Genomic DNA, 16,285 nt, shown 5'->3' on the forward strand with positions numbered 1-16,285 from the left:
TAAAACCTTTCAGTGAGTTCAGCGTAAAGTCTTAAGGGAGATGCTGTCGCAGGTTGCATACTGCACAGCTAGTCTCCCCTTTCCTCCTTCTGCTCCTCCTTAGCACGAAAGGATAGATATTTGGGCATTCTTACCTTGGGGAATATTTTTGGCAGAGTTTTCTGCGGAAACAGAAGACTCAGTGTTTGCTGCTGACTGTTGGACTCCATTTGGGGTCATGTGAAAAAAAGTATGGCTATCTATATCTTTACATAGCCATCGGGTGTCAGGAATACAATATTGCCAGGAAGGCAATGCTGGCTTCCCATTTAAGAATGGAAAACTGCTAAATATTAGCTGGGTGGTGTTGTTTTAATTCTGGTTTCTTTGGTTTTTATGAGTGGTTTGTTGGCAGTGGCCCCTTGCTTTCTCCTCTCCAGGCTGAAGGAAGAAAGTTAGAAAGTGTTTTAATGGGTATAATAAAATACACACAGAAAAGGGAAAGGAATTGCATGGGCATGTGCACAGGGCTGATTAGCTAAGACCAGTAAAGGGTGGAGCCATGGGACTAACCTTAAAGCTGGTCTCTAGCTTAGAAATTTGACATATATCAATAGCTTGTGTCACTCCTAGGAGTTCACTCTAGCTCAGTGGTTCTCAAACTGGGGTTCGTGAACCCCTGGGGGTTCACAGAACATTACAGGGGGTTCTCCAGAAAAATCTCACTCATGGCGGCCAGAGGACCCCAGGCATTGGAGGCAGCAGGTGGGACCCAGTTGCAGGGCAGATAGTGGGGCAGGGAGAGCGGGGCCAGGCAGTTGGGGCCGGCAGCTCGAACCCTGGCAGTCAGCGGGACCTGCAGCCCGAACTCAGTGGAGCTCAGTTGACCGAGGCGGTCAATGGGGTCCAGCAGCAGGAGCCCCAAGGAGTGCGGAGCCAGCAACCCAGACCCCAGCGCGGGGCCAGTAGCCTGAGCACTGTGGTGGACACGGTGGCAGCTGAGACCCCAGCCGCGCAGGTGGCAGCTCGGACCCCTGTCCTTGTCAGACAGGGGAAGTTGGCATCCAGGGCATAGTGAGCAGGGGCTGCACTGTACATGGGCATGGTCCGAGCTAATTTGTCCCTCGCAGGGCACCCTTGTAGGGACGGACCTCGTGGCGGAAGAAAAGCTGTTTGCGAGCCAAACCGGCCGGAAGCACGTTGTAGCCAGTGTAGCAGTGTTAACGTGCCTCAGTAATTGTCATTCTCTCTGGAGTGCTGTTTTGCTTCAGTGAGAGTTGAGTGAATCTTCTCATTTTCTAGTTTGTTGGTTCCTAGCAGTCTCTCTGTGTTATTGTCATTAGAACTTTTGCACACAAATTCAATGGATAAGTGGCTGAAAAAGGAAAGTGTAAAGACGCAAGAATCAGCTAGTGTTTCCTCAAGTCCACACTGTGGAAAATCTAAGTCTAATGATCATGATGGTCCTGGAAAGTCACTTACAAAGAAAAGAAAATATGACGATGATTATAGAAAATATGGCTTTACATGCATTGGTGATCAAGAACGTCCAAAAGCAGTGTGTGTGAGATTTGTGGTGATGTTCTAGCAAACAGCAGCCTCAAACCTTCTCTACTTCGGCGCCATTTAGAAACTAGGCACCCTGCATAACTTGACAAGCCTGTTGATTTTTTCAAGCGAAAATTAGCTGAGAGGAAAAGTGACATTACCAGTTTTATATCCAAAGCAAGTACTGATAATGAAAATGCACTTGAAGCGTCATACCGCATGAGCTACCAAGTAGCAAAAGCATCAGAAGCCCATACCATAGCAGAGAGCTTGATTGGTCCATGTATAAAAGACGTAGTTCATTGCATGCTCGGAGAAAAGGCTGCAAAAAGGATTGACATGGTACCTTTGTCCAATAATACGTTGTCACCAAGAATTAATGTCATGTCAAGTAATGTAGAGACCACAATTGTACACAGAGTGAAAAACAGTCCATATTATGCTATACAATTGGATGCATCAACTGATGTAGCTAATCTAGCTATTTTGTTACTGTTTGTACATTATGTGAATGAAGGTCTGGTTCAAGAAGACTTGTTGTTTTGCCGACCATTGGAAGAACGTACAATTGCAGAAGATATCTTCAATCTGACTAATGCATATTTTCAAGAAAAGGAAATAGATTGGTCTTGTTGCCTAGGCATTTGCACTGATGGGGCCACATCAATGATGGGGAAGTATACTGGATTTGTAGCTCGAACAAAAAAGGTTGCATCAAAAGTCTCTTGGACTCATTGCAGCATCCAGCTCTCGCAACAAAACGCATGCCTGAGGGACTGAAGGAAGTGCTGGACAATGCAGTGAAAATGGTGAATTTCATAAAATCACGGCCAACAAATTCCAGAATATTTCACGTACTTTGTGAAGAAATGGGTAGTATACACAATTGTCTGTTGACCCATACGGAAGTTAGATGGCTCTCACTGGGCAAAATCCTTGTGCGCTTGTTTGAGCTTAGAATGGAAATCCTAGTTTTTTTCAACAGCCACCCTTTCCACCTTGCCAGCTGTATGGAAAATAATGTCTGGCTCCAGAGCCTACCTTTTTTAGCAGATATGTTCTCAAGAATTAATTACCTAAATTTATCTCTTCAAGGCCTCACTATAACAGTTTTCAATGTGCAAGAGCGAGTTGAATCCATGATAAAGAAGTTGCAGTTCTGGGAAAGTTGTTTGGAAAACAATCAAACTGAGTGTTTCAGTAATCTTCACGACTTCCTGGCCGAACATAAACGTCAGTTGGATCAGTGCACTACAACCAATATGACTGCACACCTACAAGGACTTTGCACAACTTTCGGGGAACACTTTCCAGCTCTGTCAGGCGATAATGACTGGATTCGCAACCCTTTTGATGATACCACTTGCTCAACACAGATATTGAACACTGAGGAAAAAGTGAAATTGATTGAGATCTCCTGTGATTACGAACTGAAAGGGAGTTTCAGAAATCTGTCATTGATCAACTTTTGGCTGAGTTTAAGAAACGAGTGTCCCCTTCTGGCAGAAAAAGCTGCTGCAGTTTTGTTACCGTTTTCAACAACATACTTATGCAAGAAAGCATTTTCCTCGTATGCACATCTGAAAACCAAATACAGAAACAGACTTGATGCCGAACCAGACCTGAAACTTTATCTTTCTCCAGTGGTTCCGGACTTCCAAGAGCTATGCAGAGCAAAGCAAGTGCATCCATCACACTGAGGAAATTTAAACTTAAATCCCTGGAAATATTCATTTTTAGGAGGGGGTTCACGAGATTTCACAATTTAGTGAAAGGGGTTCACGGGCTGTTAAAATTTGGGAACCACTGCTCTAGCTTAACCTAAACCAGGACTTCAGCCAAGGCCAGAAGGGACAATTGTGATCATCTGGTCTGACCTCCTGTATAACACAGGCCACAGAACTTCCCCCAAAATAATTCTTAGAGCAGAGCTTTTAGAAAAACATCTAGCCCTGATTTTAAAATAGTCAGTGCTGGAGAATCCACTACACCCCTGGGTCAATTGTTCCAGTAGTTAATTATGCTCACCATTAAAAATGTACGCCTTATTTCCAGTCTGAATTTGTTCAGCTTCAAACTTCCAGCCATGGATTGTGTTATACCCTTCTCTGCTAGACTGAAGATTGGTTCCCCATGTAGATGCTATAGAATGTAATCTAGTCACCCCTTAACTTCCTCTTTGTTCAGCTAAATATATTGAGCTCTTTGAGTCTATCACGATAAGGAATGTTTTCTAATAGTTTAATCATTCTCATGGCTTCTCTCTAAACCCTCTCCAATTTGTCAAGGTCCTTTGTGAGTGAAATGTATTCTTTTAGGATCTTAAGTAAAAAGTTCCTTTTTATAGATAGTTACAGTGGACTTCTGCATTCTATGTGCCCTTCCTCTTCTCATGCTTTCTACAAGGCTAAGTCCATGGTCCAACTTTTCCACTATACTTTTCTCTATACCTAAATGTACACAATGGGTTTGATACACAAAGGTATCTGAGCATACCTCTTTTTCATTTAGTGAGAATAAATGCTCACGACACTACACCTTTTTACTGTGGGGGACACGTTCCCCCTGGGGTGCCACCTAGAACTGGGGTACCACTGAGCCCTCTGACCCACTAGCCTGGGCTCCCTCGCTCCCTGTGCTGCTGCGGCAAGCTGAAGACGCGCTCCTGGTCCTACACTTCCACCAGCTTTCACACAGGTGGGGACACATCCAGCTGCAGTTACATGCAGGCTCTGTGACCAGCCACTGCATGAATCAACAATAGAAAGGCTACAGCCAAGGTAACTCTCAGCTCCCCAGGCACGCATCGCCTCTGGAGCATAAACCCAAAATTATACTGTCTTGTGCTGCATAGGGAACTGTACAGTGTAAAGCTCAGAGAGTTCACCTCCCTCCCTCCCCCGCCCCCCTCCCCAGTGTGGAGAGGAATATGCAACAGCCTTTGCCCCTTCGGCTACGATTTCCCATGCATTTCACTCGAACTCACTGGTTTAGATAAAAACATAAAATAAGTTTATTAATTACAAAGAGATAGAGTGTAAGTGATTATACATGACAGCAAACAGTTCAAAGCAGATTACCTAGTAAACAAACAAAAATGCAGACTAAGCTTAACACACTAGAAAGATACTATTTGAATTAATCTCTCACCCTGACTGATGATACAAGCAGGCTGCAGATTCTTAAGGCACAAGCTACATTTGCTTTGCAGCTTGGAATCCCCAGGTTTTAATACACAGGCTAGAAATCCCTTTAGCCTGGGTCCAGCACTTCTCCCAGTTCAGTCTTTGTTCCTCAGGTGTTTCCAGGAGTCCTCTTGTCTGGGGAGTGAAGAACAACAGATGATGTCACTCCCTGCCTTATATAGCTTTAGCATATGCCCCAAACCTCAGTTTGTGGAAAAACACTGACATCCCAAGATGGAGTCCAGAGTCATGTGGCCTGGTCACAAGCCCTTGCATAACTCATGTCATAGCAGCCATTACTTACAGGCTGTCTGGAACATTTTTAGGAAGGCTCACCAGGTGAAGGATAAGCTTCTCCTAAGACCTATTATTTTCCTTAATGGCTCATTACCCTGAATAGGCCCTATCCCACCCACTATCTAGACCAGGGATCGGCAACCTTTGGCAACCGGCCCATCAGGGAAATCCGCTGGCGGGCCAGGACGGTTTGTTTACCTTCAGCATTGGCAGGTGCGGCCGATCACAGCTCCCACTGGCCGCAGCTCGCCATTCCAGGAATATGAATAATCATATTCAGCAACTTTTCCAATGACACCTTACATGACCTGTCTTGCATAAAATGCATCATAATTATGCTCTAATCATATCATAATAATATCGCTATGAAGAACGTCTGAGTGTGCCTGTTTTTCATTTAGTGAGAATAAATACTCATGACATTACACCTTTTTACCGTGGGGGACACCACATTTTGGATTTGTTTGTGGTGTCTCCTTTTGCCACTAAAGAAACTTATGATAAGAAGGAATAAATGGTGTTTTATCTGGGTTTCTGGCAAATATTTCATAAAAGAAGAATTCACACCGAGTTAGGTGATGCAGTAGGTCAACGCACTAATCTTTCACCATATGCAGCCTATGTTCAAGTCCTAATTTAGGTGTCATTAAAATGGAGATTAGTGGCCTCATGAGAGAGTACACTCCATTTCTTCAAAGGGAGTCACGTTCAGCTGAGCACTGCAGAATTTGGCCCCATAAAATTTGGTGGTATTTGCAGTCCACTCCCAAGGCAAGCCCCATACTGGACTAGCAAGTATTGCTAAATCAGGATTTAGATGCATTGAGAAAGTCTGTGGAATGCATATCCAATGGGGCAGCCCAGAGAGAAGGGGGCAGAATCTGACCCACTCTGGGCCTGAGTCAAGACAATACCATTAGCAACTTATTCTAAAGCTGTAAACTTAACACACGACATTTGAAACAGAAATCTCCATGATAAATATTCTCCCCTTGATACGACTGTCAAGTCCTATTAACACTACACATAGACATACACACACCTGAATTATTCAGACTTCAAATAAACGGCTGATCATTGGCTCTCCAATCACATTCTTCCAACACACAATTTTAATGGCAAGCACTCAAGATTTCTGAAGGAGAGGACACATATTCAAAACTCAGGGTGTTTTATGGTATTTTCCTTCCTGAAAATAAAGAAGCTGCTGTAGCAATGAAATTACACAGCAAATCTTCACGGGTTTGCGCTCCTCCTGTAACCCCATTAAGGGAAATGGAAATCTGAAACGTTATTCCTAAAGTCATCAGTCATTCAATAATGTAAATAAACCCTACCTAGCATAGTTAAAAAACTATTGTGTGCTTAGACAAAGCATAGTTACGTTCAGGGAAAGAAAATTAACATGACTGCTCTATGCAGTAGAAATGTGCTAGTGAACTGGAACAGGTACAGAGAAGGGCTACTAGGATGAGCTGAGGAATGGAAAACCTGTCTTATGAAAGGAGACTCAAGGAGCTTGGCTTGTTTAGCCTAACCAAAAGAAGGCTGAGGGGAGATATGATTGCTCTCTATAAATATATCAGAGGGATAAATACCGGAGAGGGAAAGGAATTATTTAAGCTCATACCAATGTGGCCACAAGAACAAATGGATATATTGGCCATTGGGAAATTTAGACTTGAAATTAGACGAAGGTTTCTAACCATCAGAGGAGTGAAGTTCTGGAATAGCCTTCCAAGGGAAGCAGTGGGGGCGAAAGACCTATCTGGCTTCAAGACTAAGCTTGATAAGTTTATGCAGGGGATGGTATGATGGGATAGCCTAATTTTGGCAATTAATTGATCTTTAAATATTCATGGTAAATAGGCCCAATGGCCTGTGATGGGATGTTAGATGGGGTGGGATCTGAGTTACTGCAGAGAATTCTTTCCTGGGTATCTGGCTGGTGAATCTTGCCTATATGCTCAGGGTTCAGCTGATCGCCATATTTGGGGTCGGGAAGGAATTTTCCTCCAGGGCAGATTGGAAGAGGCCCTGGGGGTTTTTTGCCTTCCTCTGTAGCATGGGGCATGGGTCACTTGCTGGAGGATTCTCTGCACCTTGAAGTCTTTAAACCATGATTTGAGGACTTCAATAGCTCAGACATAGGTGAGAGGTTTATCGCAGGAGTGGGTGGGTGAGATTCTGTGGCCTGCATTGTGCAGGAGGTCAGACTAGATGATCATGATGGTCCCTTCTGACCTTGATATCCATGAATCTAGTGAGCCCTTCCAGGAAATGACATGGCTAGAAAAAGGAGAGTTATTAAACAAATAACTCTGAAAATAATGACATTTACCGGCAGAGCAATTAAGCTGATAACCTTCATAAAAATACCACTTTAAATCGGGGTGCAGGGCCAAACCACACGCTCTTTTGCCATTTTTGATTTTTTGAAAGGAAAATCTGTTTCATTATCAAAACTTTCCCTGTAAGAGATATTTACAAAAACTAGATCTGACAAAAATATTCATGTTAAAAACATTTTATGAGTAAGCCCCCATCCTGCAAGCATCATGCCTAACTTTAAACAGATGAGTGTTTAAATGTTTGTAGAATCTGGGCTGAAATTTGCCTGTTTTCACATTTGCAAAACTGCAGCATGTTCTGATGAATGTGTGTTAACGTGTCCCCTGGAGACAGCATGCTCTAGTGAACCAAGCACAGGAGTGAGAGATATTAGGTCCTGAAGTCTCTTTCCGATTCTGCTACAAACTAGCTTTCATACAACTTTGCATTTCTTTATGCCTCACAAATGCCACCGTGACTTAGATAAATATAATTACAGATGGAGAAACTGAGACTCTGAAAGAAAAAGCACCAGATTCTTGTGATCTTTCAGAAATACTAGTTTTCTACCAGCATATCTCAACTGGAGTTATTCCTGATTCGTCCTTGTGCAAGAGCAATACTGAGCGCAAAGTGATTTATTTAAGATCATATAGATCAAATTAGTGCCTTCATCAGAATTAGAACTCCTAACACAGAGAATGCTGCCTGATCTGCTAGAGCACACACGTTCAACTGGCCCATACTGTGAGAGAGACCTAGGCCCACCCCCTCAAATGTATTCAGGCCCCTACCTCACATTGATTTCAATGGGGATTAGGCACCTAAATACCTCTAGGTCTATGACCCCATCTACACTACAATAAATAAGAAACACGTGCTAGGCAGGACACAGTACAGACACACCCTTCCTATCAGTAACAGATTAAGCAGCAAGCAGAACCAAAGAAACCTCCACTCTGTATCCTGGATAGGACTCTACTCTGCATCACCTGGGGGGGAGAAGCAAGGTGGAGTCTAACTTTGGTATTTGGACCGAGAGCAACTGGTCAGCCCCTCTGTTAGCACCTGTGCAACAAACAGCACATAGTCTGTGGGGCTCGGCCACGGCACACGCACAATGGCAGCTGGATGCGGCTCTAGGGCTGACCCTCATTCCCCCAGCCGACGATCTCGCCCCCACAGCTGACCTCACTAACATACACACTCAGCAGCAACAGAACTGAGGAGGGTGTTTCAGTGCTACCCACACTGACAGAGCACAGGGACGAGAGGAGTACTTAGGGGTAGACATGAACAGCCACCGCTCATTTAAAACCCATGTGCCTCTTCCAAAAAACCACTGCTTTCAAAAAAGCCTTTCGCTTTGCCAAACCGTTTTTGTAAGTCTATCTCTGTTCTCTAATAAAAGATACACCTGCATAACTGAACCTTGTCTGTGTTTCCTTCCTAGAGGTTCATCAGCAGGAGCATTGTGCTCGGGTCGCCCCCTCCCGCAGCGACTGAGCCATAAATTGGCAACTCACCCAATGAGAGAACACAGTGTAATTGCACATAACTGACAGGACACCAGAGCAAGCAACTATTCCAGGAGGGGAAACGTTAATGCCTGCAGTGTATAAATGTGGCAGCAGTCATTTTTTGACTAGGGATGAGATTTGGAGGGGTTTTAATTGCCAGATTGAAGTGTGATACCTGCAATGCTATATTTAAAACTTATTTGAAAGTCTGTGTGCTGCTGGTTAGTCATTAGAAAAAAAATCATAAATTGATGTTGTATGCTGTTCCATTTAAAGACAGTGGGTCATTCTCATCTTTGACTGCTCTTTACAAATCCATGTAATTTAGTTTTCAGTGGTAATAGTGTTGCTTTTATTAATTTTTTTTTCCAATACGTGGGAAAAGGTTACACAGTAATTTGTTTTAGGAGTCATCTCAAGGATTTGTGAAGTTTTCAGGTTTCCTGTTAATTATAGAGAAACTGTCGGCAGCAGTTTGTCTAACCTTTAAGACAGAGTAAGATGTGTCTAGAAAACATCTTTGCATAGAACACTTTAGAGATCACATATTTACTTCATTTATTTATAATGGGCAGATATTCCTGGTTATACCTGCAATGGTCTGTCACTAAGGTAAGGCAACTGGGGCCTACATTTTGAAATGTGGGTGTCTAAAGGGCTGAATTGCACATTTATAAAAATCAGGCCCCAGGTTGGGCACCCAGAAAGCTGAGGCACCAAAATTACATGGGAAATCCCAGCCTCAAAAGGTAACTGCATAAGGGTGGGACTTGGTTCTCTTTTTATGTGTTTTAAATGTAAAATGCTACATAAATATTGAAACATTGCACATCATGTGGCATAGTGAAGCTTTATAGTCAAGTCTAGTAAGGGAATTAGGGCCTGGACATGAGGCAATGTCCATCATACTCAGGCTGTTTTTATCACCAGGGTACTAGCCATTGGGCAAACTCAAAGGTATTTTGAACAATCAGGGCACCCATAGAGTCATTATTACATGGCTCCTTCTCAGCCTATAATTTTTTGAGGGGCATAATTCCTTGGCCCCACTCTCTATATAACCTGTTCCACTTTCATGCTCATACTCCTTCATCTGAGGAGCAATTTAGTACTTAAGTGTTGAAGTCATTGTTTCTTCTTTCACTCTCTTCCCTTTATGCAAGCTATTATCAAATGCGCTTTTATATGAATTAACAGAGGCCAATTAGCAAGAGCTTCAGATAAGCTTTTATGCGCTTGATTGCAAAGATATTAAATGCCTGTGTTTTATCTTAAAGTTACAAAACCAAAATAACTAGCTGGTATAATTGAAGTCTAGAAGTATCCTCACAGGAGCTACATAGTCAGAAAATGATTCTAATTTATGTTTAAATGGATGGAAATTAAGGAAAAGAAATTGCATAGCAGTGAACTTCTATTGCAGCCGTCCTTTGAAGACAATTGTCTAATAGACACATTATGAATGCAAAATAAATGTGATTATTTGGCTGTGCATAAATAGAGTAACAATACTATAGGAACTGTTGCAAGCATTTCCAATTTGTTTCTAATCCAAACTAAACACATTAGCTAGTCAATGGCATATTATTCAAGGTCTTGTGTTTGTGTAACTCAGGTTGCACTGATGAGCATATTTAGGTATGCTTGCAAAACCAACACACAATGGGTTACCACCAGAGTCTCAGTACGAGAAGGCTAAAATCTAAAAGGCTTAAAAACACACGCAGAACATCAGAGAAACGCATAGGTTCTATGGCACAATTAATCCTGCTGTGTGTTTTTTACTAGACTCTGCTGTCTCCTACCAGAGTAGAGCAAACATTGCACTTATTGCTTATGTAAATCCATGGATAAACTGAAATTTATAATTTCTGAACATTGGCTATAGTCATGTTTTGACTTTCAGGGATGGTTCAGAGAAAAGCTTAGAGGGCCTGATATTTCACTCACCCATGCTGATGTAAACTCATCTGATTTCTGTGGATCCCAGGACATTTATAAGAGGCCAGGGGTGAAGTCAATGAGAGTTTGTCATTGACTTCAGCAGGGTCAAGATTTCACCTCAAACGTCGTAGGGAGAGGGAGTGGAGACAGTGCTCTAAAAGCATCTGATTCATTATTCCATGCAATGCGGGGTTGATCCATGCAGTCTTTTTGTGGACAATTCATGACCAAGGAAAGTGGGTTAAGTCTGACAAATAATTGGTTTGTAATGAACCATTCAGCCAGCCGTAGTGCTACAATTCATTATGCACACACACAAATCTAACTGGTAAGCAGAATGACAACAGCAAGTGTCAGATGTACAAGAAGAACAATCTAGGATTAAGAATTGATAAAACAGAATTTCACAGTAATTACTAGGTGGATGGAAAGCTAAACTATGCAAGCACAAATCCTAATAAATTAAATTATTTTTAGACATAATCCTAGCAGATAATAGACAGTCCTGATGGAAACTCCCGTAACAAAATAAATTGAGTGAATTGGGATGAGGAAAGAAGACAGACAAGGAAGCCTCATTGACACCTGCCACATTCCAGAATAATTCCCAGTTCAGTCACTCTAGATTTATCACAGTGCAAGGAAGAGCAGAATCCGGCCCTAGATTTGCACCAGAAGATTCAGCATAGCATGAGAGAAAAGTAACAGTGAGGGCGGAATTGTGGCTGCTAGCGGAACATGGAACATTGGGGGGAGAAGGTGTGTACTGTCCAAATTGTGGTGGCTGGAGCCATGTATTAGGTTTGGATAATGTCTCCCAGAGTAATGGGGAGCACAGAATTTTAGAAGTGTAGGGCTGGAAGGGACCTCAAGAAGTCATCAAGTCCAACCCCATGTGCTGAGGCAGGACCAAGTCAACCCAGACAAGTGTCTGTCCAACCTGTTCATAAAACCCTCCAGTGATGGGGACTCCACAACCTCCCTTAGAAGCCTGTTCTCAGTGTCCCAGGTATGTCAGTCAAGAGGTCAGCTGTCACATCGATGGGGACTTGGCTGGGATTTCAACTGCTGAAAGCCTCAGACACTTGGGATGAGCTTCCTTTGTCCAGAGGAAATATGTACCCACTGGTAAGTTTGTATGATAGGTCCTGCGTCATGTTCCCCCTTCACAGAGCAGGTGAGCTGTTACAGTCTTAGCTATAGAACCTCAAGCCTGAGGCTCATGTTTTTAGCTCAGGAGGTGCCCCTGGTTCAAGCCTCGGTGTGCCAGCTAAAATGGCAGCTGTCACGCTAGCTGGTACTCAGGGTGGCAGGGTCCTGGCTTTGTTCCCAATGTTCCCTGACATACTCCCCTCATGGGTGTGCAGTTCTGTGGGAAGCAGCAGCTGGATCTTGCCTTTGCATTCCAGGAGGGTGAGAAGCTGCATTATGCGTGTCTGCTGTGCTGTAGGAGGGAGGGAAGGAGCATCATATACTTTCTTAGGAATTCAGAATCCAGCCTGAATGACTGATTTTTTTACCACAGGCAAGATCAAAAGCTAAGTGTGAGAGCACAGCGTGTATAGGCCGCACCAGCCAGCTGACTCAACATCGGCAGTGGAGCCACTATCCAAAGGTTGTTACAAGGGAAAGGGATAAAAATTGTTCTTCTTAACCTCTGAGGATAGGACAAGAAGCAATGGGCTTAAATTGCAACAAGGGTGGTTTAGGTTGGATATTAGGAAAAACTTCCTAACTGTCAGAGTGGTTAAGCACTGGAATAAATCGCCTAGGGGGGGTTCTGGAATCTCCATCACTGGGGATTTTTAAGAGCAAGTTGGACAAACACCTGTCAGGGATGGTTTAGATAATACTTAGTCCTGCCTTGAGTGCAGGGAAGTGGACTAGATGACTTCTCAAGGTCCCTTCCAGTTCTATGAATTACCTATATAGGTATCCGCAGTGCTTATATGCCCCCCTGCCATTCCCACAATATCAGAGCACCTCAGTCTTTAGCGTATTTCCCCTCCCAACATTCTGTAAGTTATTGAGTGTTATCACCTCCATTTTACAGAGGGGGAGCTGAGACACAAAGAAATTTACCCAGGGGATTCTGTGGCAGACCAGGAAATTGAACCCAGGTCTCCAACATCCGACATGCTAGCACCCCAACCATTTTCAACCATCCTCGCATGAAATAAACAAAGCCAGCTGACCTATTTTCCACCCTGTTTTCTGGTAGGCAAGCACCCACAACACAAAAGCCACCCCCACACCTGCCACCCTTGTTGACGGCCTCAGCACCATTGCACAGGAGGCATGGAGACTGAACAACCCTCTCAGACCTATAACTCATGGGTCCCTCCAGTTCTGGGCTGAAGAAGGCTGGCTGAGAAAAATTCATTACTGCTGTGCATACAATATGCCTGCTCCGTGCTGTAAACAAAGGGCTTCAATCTCCATCTGTACCTGCTGCATACCTTTCATGGAGCAGTGGAAGGTGCTGTACTTTGTGTTCAAGTAGTTCTAAGTTCAAAGCCTGTCGAATCTGTCACACAAATGGTGACTATCCTTTTTCCATACCTTTCATGAACACTACACAGAAAGAAGGGAGAGGGAAAAAAAAGATACAAATAGTACAAGGCAAAAATTCTGTAGTCAAAGACCCCATGCAGCAATGTCTAGTAAGAAATCAGTCTTTATTCCGATGGAATTGTTTTGTGTTATTCAGAGGGACCATGCCTGTTTCACTGTATAGATGACAGATTATAAGGGGCTTTTATAATGCAAAGCCTTAGAGCATTTTCTGAATTTACTTGATACAGCTCTGAATCCACACTACCTACTGTTCCTCTTCATCTCAAATAGAAGAGCGCTGGGCAGCAGGTTGAGGGAAATTGGTACTTGGGTGATTATTCATAAAGATGACTTTTACTGTTAGCATTGGGGTATTCAGAATGCTATATTTATGAGTGAGTGCCATTTTCATTAAAACTCTTTTTTAAAAAGGATTGAAAACTTGGCTGTTGAACTGAAGGTACAAGCTGTGGCATCCCAGCTGGTGGTGGTTTGGTTTTGTTTTCCTTAGCTTGAGGCAGAGGATTATACTGAGTATAATGTACTGGCTAGTGGCTGCATGTGTATTTGATTGAAGAGTCTAGAGTGGGGACCTGACTTTAGTTCTGTATCTGATAGCACGGTACTTATCAAATCACAATGCATGTATTTTAATAATTAGCTGCTGTATCTTTGAAATTGCGTAAGTATTCAGTGAAACCTACTGTAAATTAATTGTTTCATCGAATGTATTTAGGACACTTTAAATTCAGTGCTAACAAAACCTCTCTAGCTTTCAACTCTGAAACATTAGCCTTATACAATTTCACATTGCTGTAAATTTCCAAATGACAAGCAGATGAAGATAGATACCTTATTATATGCAATAGCTATAAAAGATGGAGAAACTGAACGCGACTTGGGTTTATCTCTTTGGTGAAGTCATGAGTAAACTGAGTGAATTTGGCAAGCAATTCATCAAAATATAAACCACACAGTAAAACAAATTTATATACTCTTTAAAAGCTTCATCTAAAGCCCATTGGAGGTTTTCTATTGACTTCAATAGGGTTTGGATCTGGAATTAAATGAAGATTTGAAGCCAGAGGTGAGGTGTAAAGTGGTTTGAGTGAACCTAGTTATCTTAGGTGCATGTACACAAATGGAAGAAGCCTGGGAAACAAGCAGGAAATCCTGGCACAATGAAGGAACTATGACGTGATTGGAATAACAGAAACTTGGTGGGACAGTTCATATGACTGGAGCACTGTCATGGATGGGTATAAACTGTTCAGAAAGGACAGGTACGGGAGGAAAGGTGGAGGAGTTGCACTGTATGTAAGAGAGTGGTATGATTGCTCAGAGCTCCAGATTGAAACTGGAGAAAAGCCTGTTGAGAGTCTGTGGGTTAAGTTTAGAGGTGAGAACAACAAGGGTGATGTCGTGGTGGGCGTGTGCTATAGATGACCGGATCAGTAGGATGAGGTAGACGAGGCTTTCTTCGGACAACTAACTGAAGTTTCCAGATCACAGGTCCTGGTACTAATAGGGGACTTCAATCACCCTGACATCCACTGGGAGAGCAATACAGCAGTGCACAGACAATCCAGGAAGTTTTTGGAGAGTGTTGGGGACAACTTCCTGGTACAAGTGCTGGAGCAACCAACTAGGGGCCATGCTCCTCTTGACCTGCTGCTTACAAACAGGGAAGAATTGGTAGGGGAAGTAGAAGTGGGTGGCAACATAGGCAGCAGTGACTATGAGATGGTTGAGTTCAGGATCCTCACAAAAGAAAGAAAGGAGAGTAGCAAAATACGGACCCTGGACTTCAGAAAAGTACACTTAGACTCCCTTAGGGAACTGATGGGCAGGATCCCCTGGGAAGCTAATATGAGAGGGCAAGGAGTCCAGGAAAGCTGGCTGTATTTTAAAGAAGCCTTATTGAGGGTGCATGAACAAACCATCCTGAAGTGCAGAAAGAATAGCAAATATGGCAGGCGACCAGCTTGGCTTAACAGTAAAATCTTAAGTGAGCTTAAACTCAAAGAGGATGGAGCTAGGCTGTTCTCAGTGGTGGCAGATGACAGAACAAGGAGCAATGGTCTCAAGTTGCAGTGGGGGAGGTCTAGGTTTGATATTAGGAAACACTATTTCACTACGGGGGTGGTGAAGCACTGGAATGGGTTACCTAGGAAGGAGATGGAATCTCCATCCTTAGAGGTTTTTAAGGCCCAGCTTGACAAACCTTGGCTGGGATGATTTAGTGGGTGTTGGTCCTGCTTTGAGCAGGGGGTTGGACTAGATGACCTCTTGAGGTCTCATCCAACCCTGATATTCTATGATTCTAAGGTGGGGTAATTTACACGTTCATCCCTTACCTTTAAAAGCACTTACCAGAGTGTAACTGAACGCCACTTACATATTTCCTCTCCATTTGCCTCTTTGACCTGTTGTAGATTGAATAAGACAAAGGTAATTTTCTTTTAAAATACAAACACACATTCACATATCATTTCTTTTAACTGTAGGTCTCTATGCCTCTTTGCTGTACCCTTGCATCAGCGCCTATAGCGTCCACTGCTGTAATGTTGTGCCTTCGCGACTGTAATGTGCTTCCCCAAGAACTCATCTGTAATATATGATGAACATAAGTTGTTTAACTGGCCAAGTGTTGTCCTACAGACTTGGACCTAGCAACTCAGTCAGCTGTAAGCAGAGAGAGAAACTGCTTATGTCACCTTGTTAATTGCCATGTTCTTCACATGTTGATTCATGTCACTTTAACACTGCTAAGTCAAATGTATCCATCAATATTTTGAAGGCACCCTGCTGTCCACAAGAATAGGGTACATACAGCTGTAGAAGAGAAAGAGGATTTTTTCATATACCAGTAGCCAAGATAATGACTGATATGAAAAGAGGTTTCTCCAACCTGTCTCAGAAAAC

At 43.0% G+C, this 16,285-nt stretch overlaps 1 long non-coding RNA gene across 1 annotated transcript in view; it reads right to left on the reverse strand.

The window, feature by feature from the left end:
* Positions 1-4,639: 4,639 nt before the first annotated feature.
* LOC141981415 (uncharacterized) overlaps positions 4,640-16,285 on the reverse strand; it is a 56,308-nt gene continuing 44,662 nt past the window's right edge. Inside the window, exons 2-4 of the long non-coding RNA XR_012637769.1 lie at positions 15,734-15,786; positions 5,208-5,321; positions 4,640-4,847 (exon numbers count right to left, since the gene is read on the reverse strand). This is a non-coding gene — a long non-coding RNA (uncharacterized LOC141981415). The remainder of the gene's footprint in view (positions 4,848-5,207; positions 5,322-15,733; positions 15,787-16,285) is intronic.

The sequence above is a fragment of the Natator depressus genome, chromosome 1 (assembly GCF_965152275.1).
Source record: "Natator depressus isolate rNatDep1 chromosome 1, rNatDep2.hap1, whole genome shotgun sequence".
Lineage (NCBI taxonomy): Eukaryota > Metazoa > Chordata > Testudines > Cheloniidae > Natator > Natator depressus.